Genomic DNA, 13,469 nt, shown 5'->3' with positions numbered 1-13,469 from the left:
AAAGATGTGAGCGACTCTGACAACACGGGCCAAAATAGTGCTGGCTAGACGACCGGGTCAGAGCATCTACAGAACTGCAGCTCTTGTGGGATGTTCCCGGTCTGCAGTGGTCAGGACCTACCAAAAGTGGTCCAAGGAAGGAAAACCGGTGAACCGGCGACAGGGTCAGACCCGAGGCTCATTGATGCACTTGGGGAGCGAAGGCTGGCTCGTGTTGTCTGATCCAATAGAAGAGCTACTGGAGATCAAACTGCTGGAAAAAGTGAATGCTGGTTCCAATAGAAAGGTGTCAGAACACACAGTGGGGGCTTTTTTTTCACCTCATATAGCCTTTATTAAGTGTATCTTTAACATTATCATGTTTCATGAAAGAAATAAACTGACAGAGAGGTGTATACATACTGCCACTTATGCGCACAGGCGCGCACGCACACACACACACATGCTGTTATGTCCACAAAAACAGGTTATAAACTAACACCGTGTCCTAACTGGATGAGAGCGTCCAACTATCGCGCTGCATCGCGCATCTGACGCTCTCTGTCCACTGAATACGTTAACTATGCACTTCTGTTATATCATGTAAACAAACCAGGAACATATCAGCTGTGAGCTCCAGATCAGACTGGAGCTGGAGACGTAACCACCTCAAAGATGTTAGTAGTACTTGTTATCTTCCTACGTTCGTACTTTTTTTTTATCAGAAAACACGTTTTATTTATGATATTTACTGGAAATAACATACCATATAACCAAGAGCAAGTAGCTTGTTATCTAGTGATGTTCTCCAGCCAACTGCCACCTTATTTCGGTTTCTGTAGTGAAATGAGGAGGTACTGGAGGCTACAGATAACTCCTCAGGCACGCCCTGCGTCTTGCTCGTGCCAGGGTCAAAATGTGTTAACAGACAGTTAAACAACACATTAATCTAACAGTCTGACTGATTTCTTCATTACTATAATTGAAGTTAATAAAGACTAAATGTGGATGTTTCACTCACCAGTTGTTGTCCCTGCTCAGCCTGCTGTATAACATTAGTCCATTGTTTTATTCCACAATACTGAACAGAATAATCCAAACAGGTAGAAGTAGTAAGATGTGAGAGGAGCACAGGATGCCTTTTACTCTCTTGGTCCTAATTGTGCTTTAATGCACCAGGTTTGTAGGTCTACTTTCTCTCATTCTTTTCTATTGAGCTAGATTAAAAAAAACAACAACAAACAAACACGCAAACGGAGCGGATCAAAACGAGGCTTCTGACTGGAATATTGTAGTGACGGCTCATATATCCCAGAGTTTCCATAGTTGTCTCTTTGTGCTGTGTGTTCATGTTTTATTTGAACCATTAGTGAGGTGGCTGTTATATTTTTTGACAGGTAGCTCGTAATAAAGTTTCACTAGTGAACTTTATTACATATAACTGCGAGCGTCAATGCCTGTGCTGAAAGTGTCAGTAATCAAGTTAATATTTTCATTTACATCCAGGACAACTGACCCGGTTTTCTCGGCTCATTTTATCTAAACTAATCAGCCGTTCCTCTCAATATGAGTGACAAGAAAAAATAGGAACAAGGTATCCGATAGAAGTTCAGACAAAACGTCACGCCGCGCTGTGCAGCGCCGTGTTGCTGTGCAGCGCCGTGTCGCTGTGCAGCGCCGTGTCGCTGTGCAGCGCCGTGTTGTTCGCAGCCAGTTCGGACCCTCCAATAGAAAACAATGTAATCAAGCCCAAGTACATGTCCTAGTTGTTTCCTAAATGCAAAACTATCACTGTTTTGTGCTTTATTTTGCATTGCAGTGTTAAGTCCTTCCATTACCAAACTGAATGACTTCATTTTACTTATAGCTTAGCTGTTATTTCAGTTTAGTTTTTTGTCAGGAGAGAATTCAGCTCAGGGGGCACAGTGACCTTTTTGGACGGGCCTGGACCCCCATGGCCCGTCCCTAACGCCGACGCTGGGTGCCCCGTGCTGACCCGTGTCCACCGCCAAAAAGTGTCATGGAAACGGTATTCCCTAATGGCAGTGACCTCTTTCAGCAGGATAATGCGCCCTGCCACACTGCAAACATGGTTCAAGAATGGTTAGAGGAACACAACGACGAGTTGGAGGTGTTGACTCGGCCTCCAAATTCTCCAGATCTCAATCCGATGGAGCATCTGTGGGATGTGCTGGACAAACAAGGCCGATCCACGGAGGCCCCACCTCGCAACTTATACAGGACTTAAAGGATCTGCTACTGACGGCTTGGTGCCAGATACCACAGCAGACCTTCAGAGGTCTAGGAGGGGGACCTACTCGATATTAGGCCGGTGGTCATAATGTGATGGCTGATCGGTGTCTTTCTTACTGTATGTTCGGGTGTCCATCATCTATAAAACCTATTTTGTTGTTTCAGCAGTTACTCAGAAACTATTACAACACTAATCAAGTATTTGTTCCACAGAAATCATCAGGTAATGGGAAGGTCTTTATAGTCATATTTACCACTAGGTGTGTTTTCACTTCTATAGGAAAACGTCTGTTACACATTAACTACTGTAAATCTTATTATGCTGGCTATATGCCTGTTATCCATAACTTGATGACTTTCCACAGCACTGGCTAGTGGTCCAAGTTGTCGACTAGTCGGTGGTGCCCTTCGAGCATTATGTTCACCAGGGATGTGCAATCCTGTAATTGTGTTGTTTCAATAATAGAAAATGTTAAATGCATTTTTAATCTGCTTCTGGATCAGAATACACATAGTCAGAGACAACCGATCGGCTGAAAGCCGTAATAAATTCGGCAGAATTCCTCAGTCCAGTCAGGGAATATGAAAACCTTGTAAAATGATGATTTGTACTAAACTGACATGAGCCAGACTGTCCTCACTGGAAAAATGGTTCATCAAGATGTGTTGGGTTTTTTCAAATGCTGAAAGCATTTCAACGACAAGAAATGTCTTTTTGCCGTGCAAATAATGACTGTCCTCTCTCTAAGCCAAACGTAGTGGGATGTTATTTTAGCACTGCAAAACCTCTTAGGGTGGATAGTTTGATCAGCAGACCATGCAGGAGACCGCTGTTTGCATCCTGTTTGCTATGTTTGTTGGAAACTGGGCACTATTAAACTTCCTGACCTGAACAAAGTTCTTTCTGTTAAATACCCATATGCCTTTCTGCCAAAATACACCGATCAGCCATAACATTAACAAGATAATGACCACTGACTGGGAAAGAGAATAACATTGATTATCACGTTACCATGGCACCTGGCAGTGGGGGGAATATATTAGACAGCAAGTGAACATTTTGAACTTTGAACTTTGTGTTGGAAGAAGAAAAATGGGCCAGCGTCAGGATGTGAGCGACTTTGACAACAAGGGCCAAATAGTGCTGGCTAGACGACCGGTTCAGAGCATCTCCAGAACTGCAGCTCTTGTGGGATGTTCCCGGTCTGCAGTGGTCAGGACATACCAAAAGTGGTCCAAGGAAGGAAAACCGGTGAACCGGCGATAGGGTCGGTCCCGAGGCTCATTGATGCACGTGAGGAGCGAAGGCTGGCCCGTGTTGTCTGATCCAATAGAAGAGCTACTGGAGATCAAACTGCTGGAAAAGTGAATGCTGGTTCCGATAGAAAGGTGTCAGAACACACAGTGAGGAGCAGTTTGTTGCGTATGGGGCTGCGTAGCTGCAGACCGGTCAGGGTGCCCCCAGGGTCGGCGCCAGAGTGTTAGGGGCGGATGGGCAATCAGCTTTTTATTTCACCTCATATAGCCTTTATTAAGTGTATCTTTAACATTATCATGTTTCATGAAAGAAATAAGCTGACAGAGAGGTGTATACATACTGCCACTTATGCGCACAGGCACGCACGCACACACACACACACACATGCTGTTATGTCCACAAAAACAGGTTATAAACTAACACCGTGTCCTAACTGGATGAGAGCGTCCAACTATCGCGCTGCATCGCGCATCTGAAGCTCTCTGTCCACTAAATACGTTAACTATGCACTTCTGTTACATCATGTAAACAAACCAGGAACATATCAGCTGTGAGCTCCAGATCAGACTGTAGCTGAAGACGTAACCACCTCAAAGATGTTAGTAGTACTTGTTATCTTCCTACGTTCGTACTTTTTTTTTATCAGAAAACACGTTTTATTTATGATATTTACTGGAAATAACATACCATATAACCAAGAGCAAGTAGGTTGTTATCTAGTGATGTTCTCCAGCCTGCTGCCACCTTATTTCGGTTTCTGTAGTGAAATGAGGAGGTACTGGAGGCTACAGATAACTCCTCAGGCACGCCCTGCGTCTTGCTCGTGCCAGGGTCAAAATGTGCACACACGGGTGCTGAGATCCAGTAAACAGGCAGTTAAACAACACATTAATCTAACAGTCTGACTGATTTCTTCATTACTATAATTGAAGTTAATAAAGACTAAATGTGGATGTTTCACTCACCAGTTGTTGTCCCTGCTCAGCCTGCTGTAGTGTAACATTAGTCCATTGTTTTATTCCACAATACTGAACAGAATAATCCAAACAGGTAGAAGTAGTAAGATGTGAGAGGAGCACAGGATGCCTTTTACTCTCTTGGTCCTAATTGTGCTTTAATGCACCAGGTTTGTAGGTCTACTTTCTCTCATTCTTTTCTATTGAGCTAGATTAAAAAAAACAACAACAAACAAACACGCAAACGGAGCGGATCAAAACGAGGCTTCTGACTGGAATATTGTAGTGATGGCTCATATATCCCAGAGTTTCCATAGTTGTCTCTTTGTGCTGTGTGTTCATGTTTTATTTGAACCATTAGTGAGGTGGCTGTTATATTTTTTGACAGGTAGCTCGTAATAAAGTTTCAATAGTGAACTTTATTACATATAACTGCTAGCGTCAATGCCTGTGCTGAAAGTGTCAGTAATCAAGTTAATATTTTCATTTACATCCAGGACAACTGACCCGGTTTTCTCGGCTCATTTTATCTAAACTAATCAGCCGTTCCTCTCAATGTGAGTGACAGGAAAAAATAGGAACCGTGTATCCGATAGAAGTTCAGACAAAACGCCACGCCGCGCTGTGCAGCGCCGTGTTGCTGTGCAGCGCCGTGTCGCTGTGCAGCGCCGTGTCGCTGTGCAGCGCCGTGTCGCTGTGCAGCGCCGTGTTGTTCGCAGCCAGTTAGGACACTCCAAAAGAAAACAATGTAATCAAGCCCAAGTACATGTCCTAGTTGTTTCCTAAATGCAAAACTATCACTGTTTTGTGCTTTATTTTGCATTGCAGTGTTAAGTCCTTCCATTACCAAACTGAATGACTTAATTTTACTTATAGCTTAGCTGTTATTTCAGTTTAGTTTTTTGTCAGGAGAGAATTCAGCTGAGGGGGCACAGTGACCTTTTTGGACGGGTCTGGACCCCCATGGCCCGTCCAAAAGGGATGTGCAATCCTGTAATTACGTTGTTTCAATAATAGAAAATGTTAAACTGCATTTTTAATCTGCTTCTGGATCAAAATACACATAGTCAGAGAGAACTGATCGGCTGAAAGCCGTAATAAATTCGGCAGAATTCCTCAGTCCTGTCAGGGAATATGAAAACCTTATAAAAGGATTATTTGTACTAAACTGTCATGAGCCAGACTGTCCTCACTGGAAAAATGGTTCATCAAGATGTGTTGTTTTATTTTCAAATGCTGAAAGCATTTCAACGACAAGAAATGTCTTTTGGCCGTGCAAATAATGACTGTCCTCTCTCTAGGCCAAACGTAGTGGGATGTTATTTTAGCAGGAATCCAAGAGGTTGGATTACACCATGCCAGGGGTCAGCAACCTGCAGCTCTTCAGCTCCTCTCCAGCGGCTCCCTGTGGATTTTTTTGTTTACATTTTCATTTTTATTTATCATTGTTGTAGGTCTATGGTACGACGGTACGACGGAGTATTAGGGCCACATTGAGGGAAAAAAATAAATCTGAGATTTCAAGAATAAAGTCATAATATTATGAGAATAAAGTCATAAGTTTAAAAGAAAAAAGGTTTTAGTATTATGAGAATAAAGTCATAATATTATAAAGAAGTAATTTTACGTGTTATTTTCTTTTTTTCTCGTAAAGTTATGACTTTATTCTGTAAATCTCAGATTTGTTTCCCTCAATGTGGTCCTAATACTCCGTAGTACATTGTGTCTTTGGCCCTCACTGCATTAGACTTATATACTATATACTTAGACTGTAAACTGTGTTACCTTCATCACAATGATCAAATGTTTTGCGGCTCCAGACAGATTTTTTATTTATTTATTTTTGCCTAAAATGGCTCTTTTGATAGTAAAGGTTGCTGACCCCTGACCTACAGTATGTGGTTTGTTTGAGGTTTTCGACGTTTATGTATGAAACTTGACCCAACCGTTGGATAAGATTGTTCTCTCTTTAAGTCAAGAAATGAGTAAAGACCTGAGTTGAACATGTTGTGGTGGGTACTTTACTCCCTCTGTGCTGATGCTTGATTCAGCACCATCAGCCACAACAGCCTGACTTCTCCCTGTAAGGTACGCTTGCTGTATACTGTATGTTTGCACATGTCTGTCTTGAAAAGGAGATCTTGATCTCAAGGAGACTAACTAATAAAGGGTTAAATCAATAGAAAACATAATCCAGACTTTATAACTATCTTCAATACAGTAATCACTGACTAACTAAGGTGGGAGAAAGGGATGTTTTCAAAACCAAGTCCAATAACAATGTCAGTTTTTGTATTAGTCCACAGACCTCAGTGTGAAAAGGTTTCATAGGAACCATTTCCTCAGTAGAATGTAGTTGCATTGAAAACTATACATGAATACATTGAGATATACAGTATAATATGAAGTCAAAGCATCAAAGACTGTGAGAGAAATTCAAATAATTCTCAACCATATACCATAAACATATCCCATTTCTTTGAAGCTGTACTTTTGTTGGAGTATGTCGCAGACACACATTGAGGACGGAGGTCAAAGTGAGGCTCATAGAGGAGGTGAAAGTGGGAGCAGCTCCTTTAAGAGGAAGCAGGTTGGATAAGTCTTCTAACATCTGATTGCATATAGTCAGATAAAGGTTAAGGCTACAATACCTCTCCTACTACTATATACCATGTAAACACCATTTGTATGATATTTGATTCATGAGTTCCTGAGACCTCTACATTATTATCAAGATCAATAATTACCTGAAAATCCTAGTGTAAAGAAAGACAGAGTTAATCCATTTAAAATCCAAGCAACAATAGATCAAGGAGGAGCTGTGTTCCACGAGGCTGCAGGTGCATGAAGTAACACACAATAGTTAAAGGGTCATCAATCACGATGCCTGGACCTCGCCAGTGGGCTACCTGCAGGTCTGAGAAGTGAAGTCAATGCTGAAGTGTCTTAAACCTGCATTCTCTCTAACAGCCAGCAGGGGGCTCTGGGTGCTAAAAGAAGTCTGGTTGTATAGAAGTCTATAAGATAATGAGCCTACTTCTCTCTTGATTTATTACCTCAGTAAACATTGTAAACATGAGTTTATGGTCTCAATCTCTAGTTTCAAGTCTGGGGAAGTTGTCCTCCCATGACACGCCTCCGGACATGGAAACACATGACGCCTGTAGTCACATTATAACTTTAATAATGAGGCGTTCATTATGCATACATTAACCTTCATAAAGCCAGGCATCTCAAAACAACAGAACATTAAATAAAATAAAGATGTGGCTTACATCATAACAGAACCCCCCCCCCCCCACAAAAAACCCAAATATGTCATAAACTTGGCCAGTTCAAGTTCAGCATCACACTTTGGCAACTTTTTGTCATGGCTAAAGTGAAGTGAAATGAAACAAAACATGTTGACTCTGGTCATTTACAGTTTACAGTTATGAACATTACTAAGTTACAAAGTTGTAATTTTCGATGGTACGAGTTTGTTTTTTTAATCCAGTGCTTTAAGAGCTTGTTCAAAGGCTAAAGCCTGGCCTGGCATACTGCAAATACATCACTTTAACTGTTTCATACTGCATACTACTGAGGAACGCAGTATGCAGCATGTACTCTATACTGCATACTGCGTTCGTCAGTAGTACTGTATGTAGTAGGCAGTTTTGAATACAGCCTGTGACCCACGAGACTGGCGATACCAACAAGTCACATGACTAACGACTGACGTGACAAAATAACTTATTGTTTCACGCGGGACATGAACAGTGGTCTCTGGTTGAAAGTCTTGTGTTCGTTTGACCCACCCACCACGAATACATAGTTTCTGAGTAACTGCTGAAACAACAACATCGACTTTACAGAAAGGCATCTGCCTTGCTGGCTCTCATCCACAATGTGGACAATAGCAATATAACCAGCATAATAAGATTTATAGTAGTTGTTGTGTAACAGAAGGCTTTTTACAGAAATAATGACACACCTAGCCAACTGATAAATATGAAAATAAAAAGCTTCCCATGACCTGATGATTTCTGTGGAAAAAATACTTGATTGGTTCCCAGTGTTGCAATAGTTTCTGAGTAACTGCTGAAACAACAAAGAATCTTTGGCAGAAAGGCATCTATGTATTTAACAGAAAGGACTTTGTTCAGGCCAGGAAGTTTAATAATAACTGAAATAGTTTTCATTACATAAAAACACTAATACTACTATAACCTGATATAAAGCAAATTTCTGAAATATTAATATTTTGAATAGTAGTCTAGTTTGAGTAGAATAAAATGATGAACATTTCTATTTGCACAAACCCAAGGGATGTGCGAATATATGAATTTGTCTCTATTTACATTGAATGTATTATTTTTGTGAAAGCAATATGATGCATTTAAATGGTCAGTGGTTAGGACAACAAATCCTCCAACGTCGAGGTAAGTCATTTGTCACTGAATTTTGACTTTATTAAAAGAGGGTTTTTTTTAGGGGGGAGTTTTTCCTTATCCGATGAGAGGGTCTCACTGTAAAGGACAGAGGGTGTCGTATCCTGTACAGGTTGTAAAGCCCATTAAGGCACATTTTTTATTTGTGATTTTGGGCTATACAAATAAAATTGACTTGACTTACAAAATGACCTTCATGAGAATGTTCTAGGGCTGGGCGATAAAACGATCTCGAAAATGTTCACGATAAAAGCTTCCACAATAACGATGACCAATTTCTGAGTTTTATTTTAGATAATGTTATTTATGAATCTGCTCTCCTCTAAACTAAAGCACGACACGAACAACCAGACAACAGAGTTGTAGGTTCTGTCGTAGCAGCTGTAGCCTATTACGTCACTACAGTGGATACATTATTTTACAACCCCGCGGAATGACTCGTTTCACCATCACAATTTAATAAATTCAGTCCGATAACATTTGGAAAGTCTAGAAGAGCCACACGACTTCATTATTTTATCCCCATTCAAATTAGCACAGGGCTAACAGGAAGTTAGCTAGCTCGGCCGGTGGAAGTCTTCTTTGGATTCGGCAGACTAGACAAGATAATAATAATTTGTATTTTTATTTATCATTGTTGTAGGTCTATGGTACGACGGTACGACGGAGTATTAGGGCCACATTGAGGAAAAAAAATGAATCTGAGATTTCGAGAATAAAGTCATGAATTAAAAAAAAAATTTTTTTTAGTATTATGAGAATAAAGTCATAATATTATAAAGAAATAATTTTAAGTGTTATTTTCTTTTTTTCTCGTAAAGTTATGACTTTATTCTCGTAATATTACGACTTTTTTCTCGTAAAGTTCTGACTTTATTCTGTAAATCTCAGATGTTTTTTCCCTCAATGTGGTCCTAATACTCCGTAGTACATTGTGTCTTTGGCCCTCACTGCATTAGACTTATATACTATATACTTAGACTATAAACTGTGTTACCTTCATCACAATGATCAAATGTTTTGCGGCTCCAGACAGATTTTTTATTTATTTATTTTTGCCTAAAATGGCTCTTTTGATAGTAAAGGTTGCTGACCCCTGACCTACAGTATGTGGTTGGTTCGAGGTTTTCGACGTTTATGGATGAAACTTGACCCAACCGTTGGATAAGATTGTTCTCTCTTTAAGTCAAGAAATGAGTAAAGACCTGAGTTGAACATGTTGTGGTGGGTACTTTACTCCCTCTGTGCTGATGCTTGATTCAGCACCATCAGCCACAACAGCCTGACTTCTCCCTGTAAGGTACGCTTGCTGTATACTGTATGTTTGCACATGTCTGTCTTGAAAAGGAGATCTTGATCTCAAGGAGACTAACTAATAAAGGGTTAAATCAATAGAAAACATAATCCAGACTTTATAACTATCTTCAATACAGTAATCACTGACTAACTAAGGTGGGAGAAAGGGATGTTTTCAAAACCAAGTCCAATAACAATGTCAGTTTTTGTATTAGTCCACAGACCTCAGTGTGAAAAGGTTTCATAGGAACCATTTCCTCAGTAGAATGTAGTTGCATTGAAAACTATACATGAATACATTGAGATATACAGTATAATATGAAGTCAAAGCATCAAAGACTGTGAGAGAAATTCAAATAATTCTCAACCATATACCATAAACATATCCCATTTCTTTGAAGCTGTACTTTTGTTGGAGTATGTCGCAGACACACATTGAGGACGGAGGTCAAAGTGAGGCTCATAGAGGAGGTGAAAGTGGAAGCAGCTCCTTTAAGAGGAAGCAGGTTGGATAAGTCTTCTAACATCTGATTGCATATAGTCAGATAAAGGTTAAGGCTACAAAACCTCTCCTACTACTATATACCATGTAAACACCATTTGTATGATATTTGATTCATGAGTTCCTGAGACCGCTACATTATTATCAAGATCAATAATTACCTGAAAGTCCTAGTGTAGACAAAGACAGAGTTAATCCATTTAAAATCCAAGCAACAATAGATCAAGGAGGAGCTGTGTTCCACGAGGCTGCAGGTGCATGAAGTAACACACAATAGTTAAAGGGTTATCAATCACGATGCCTGGATCTCGCCAGTGGGCTACCTGCAGGTCTGAGAAGTGAAGTCAATGCTGAAGTGTCTTAAACCTGCATTCTCTCTAACAGCCAGCAGGGGGCTCTGGGTGCTAAAAGAAGTCTGGTTGTATAGAAGTCTATGAGAAAATGAGCCTACTTCTCTCTTGATTTATTACCTCAGTTAACATTGTAAACATGAGTTTATGGTCTCAATCTCTAGTTTCAGGTCTTCTTCAATACAGCATGATGTTCATTTAGTAAATGATGGTCCCATCTAGAGTCAGATAGACCATAAAGCAGGGGATGCTTTAGGGCGGGGCTACCTTGTGATTGACAGGTCACTACCAATTTAACCCTTTCACAGTGTGTTTTCACTTCATCAAAGTTAATTATAACTGTTAAAAGTTAACGTGATAATAACGCGTTAACGCAAATAAACACCACTAATTCCTTCAAGGTTAGGAGGTTGTAGCAGGCTCAGTTTTAAAGCTAGAGTGAAGATACTGGTATCATATGAAGATATGTGAATGAAAATGGGTTCTATGGGTACCCACGAGTCTCCCCTTTACAGACATGCCCACTTTTAAATATTTATATATATATATTAAAGGGACTGTTTGTAAGAATCAGAGATGCTTGTTAACAGCGATACCTGTGGCCTCAAACCACTCAGAGTTCCAGCAGAAGCTGTCCGAGGAGGAGAAGAAAGGGCTGAAGGTTTTCCTCGCCGTCACAGATTTTGACACTTTCTCTCTGGAGCTGCATGAAATCCTGCTGCTGATGACGAGCATCGCCGCGCCCGACCAGCGTTACCAACCACACTGGGAGTAAGCACCAACCATTTGTACTAAAACCCCCTCTATAGTGAAAACACAACTCACCATTTGTGAGTTTTTGTTGGAGGTGATGCAACAAATGGTAAAACAATCCTAAAACATTTGCATTATTGACATCTATTCCCGAGTTTACCCAAGAGGTGTTTTTAGGAATTGTTTGTAAGCTCATGAATGTAAGAAGTGTGCCTATTGTCAGGTCAGAGATTACCACCCTCATCTAAAGGAATCCATTGATTCCTGACAGCTTTAATCAGAGTAAAGTGTGGAGGTCTCACCCGGGATCTTGGAGCCTTTTGACTTCCAGGACCAGAGCGTGACCCCTCCAGGCGGCCATCTGTCAGGGGAGAGGAGCTTTAAGTTGTCTCCCCTCAGTCACAGGTCATCTCTATTGAAGCAGCAGCTGGACGGTGAAGTGAATAGGCATGCTCCTGGTGAAAACAATGGATGCGGTGCTAACAGTTGTTTTCTCTGTGCCCTCCCTCCCTGCTGTCTGCAGCATCAGGTCCACCTTAGAGATCCACTTGGAGCAGAAAGGCCTTCCAGTCCTGCTGGGGCTCGAGTCTTTACCGGAGGACATCACACTGGGACAAGGAGCTGACGTGTGGAGGGCTGCTGTCCAGTTTAAAAGGAGATAGATTATTTCTACTGACTTATTTGTGTTGTTATTGTTCTATTACTATTATTATGGGACATCTGGATTTAGATTGAATGTCTGTGATTAATGATGGGGCATGTTCTGATTAACTGTTTCTGTATATTTTGAGAAGTCTGAAAGTGACAGGGTGGTGCAATAAATGCATTTGATTTGAAGCAGGCCTTTTTTCCCCTTATGTTACCTGTTAACCCTCTGAGACCCGCGATCCCGACCGACTTCACTGTCTTTCAGAGGCTCTAGCAGGTTCAGTTTAAGAGCTAAAAAAACGCAGTTTATTCATCTTTGTATTAATTACCTTATTTATTTACTCTTCTGTTTAATTTTCCCTTTTATTTATTTATGTTTTTATTTCTATACATTTTTGGATTTATTTATTTATTTTTGCATTTATTTTTTATTTATTTTTGCATTTACTTTTTATTTATTTATGGGTGACAACGGAGTGACAGCTCCCTCATTTGCCTAATGAGGCAAAAAATGCATAATGAAATGTAAAAAAGAAATGTGCAAAACAAAGTATAAAGAACAGAATACAGACAGGAAATAAATAAGGGGTGAAATACAAAGGGGAAATCATGCATAAATAAATACACACATTTAAAAATTGATAAAATTTAAATAGATATATAAATATAAATAGATTTTAAAAATACTCTAGAAAGCAGATTGTTCAAATTTAACCATCTTTGCAAATTTAACCAAACCGTTTGTTCGAGCCACGCCCCTTTTTGAATCCTCAACACGTTAGACAGACAGCTCCGTCCAGCCAATCAGATGCACGGATTAAAAAAAGACAACGTTCTCTCTCCACCAATCACAGCCGTCGAGGGGCGGGACTTGTCGTTGTCGTTACCACAGAGATGATGTGACGCGTTATTCGTCTCCACTGAGTGAACGGAGGACTTTCACTGATCAGGAGGATTGTTGTTGTTAATTAAACCTCTTAATCATTATTATATTATATTATTATATCATACAGCCTACCTTGTTGTTGAACTGGAGCTGATCAG

At 40.4% G+C, this 13,469-nt stretch overlaps 1 protein-coding gene and 1 long non-coding RNA gene across 3 annotated transcripts in view; one reads left to right on the top strand and one right to left on the bottom strand.

The window, feature by feature from the left end:
- LOC141758935 (stonustoxin subunit beta-like) overlaps nucleotides 1-13,469 on the bottom strand; it is an 89,611-nt gene that overhangs the window by 59,685 nt on the left and 16,457 nt on the right. The window lies entirely within an intron of this gene.
- LOC141758945 (uncharacterized) lies at nucleotides 11,677-12,614 on the top strand. Its single transcript, XR_012591989.1, has 2 exons — nucleotides 11,677-11,795; nucleotides 12,301-12,614. It is a non-coding gene; the product is annotated as an uncharacterized LOC141758945 (long non-coding RNA).

This window comes from Sebastes fasciatus, chromosome 20 (genome assembly GCF_043250625.1).
Source record: "Sebastes fasciatus isolate fSebFas1 chromosome 20, fSebFas1.pri, whole genome shotgun sequence".
In the NCBI taxonomy this organism is placed as follows: Eukaryota; Metazoa; Chordata; class Actinopteri; order Perciformes; family Sebastidae; genus Sebastes; species Sebastes fasciatus.
Note: the sequence above shows the minus strand (reverse complement) of the source record. Positions and strands in the feature narration are given on the sequence as shown.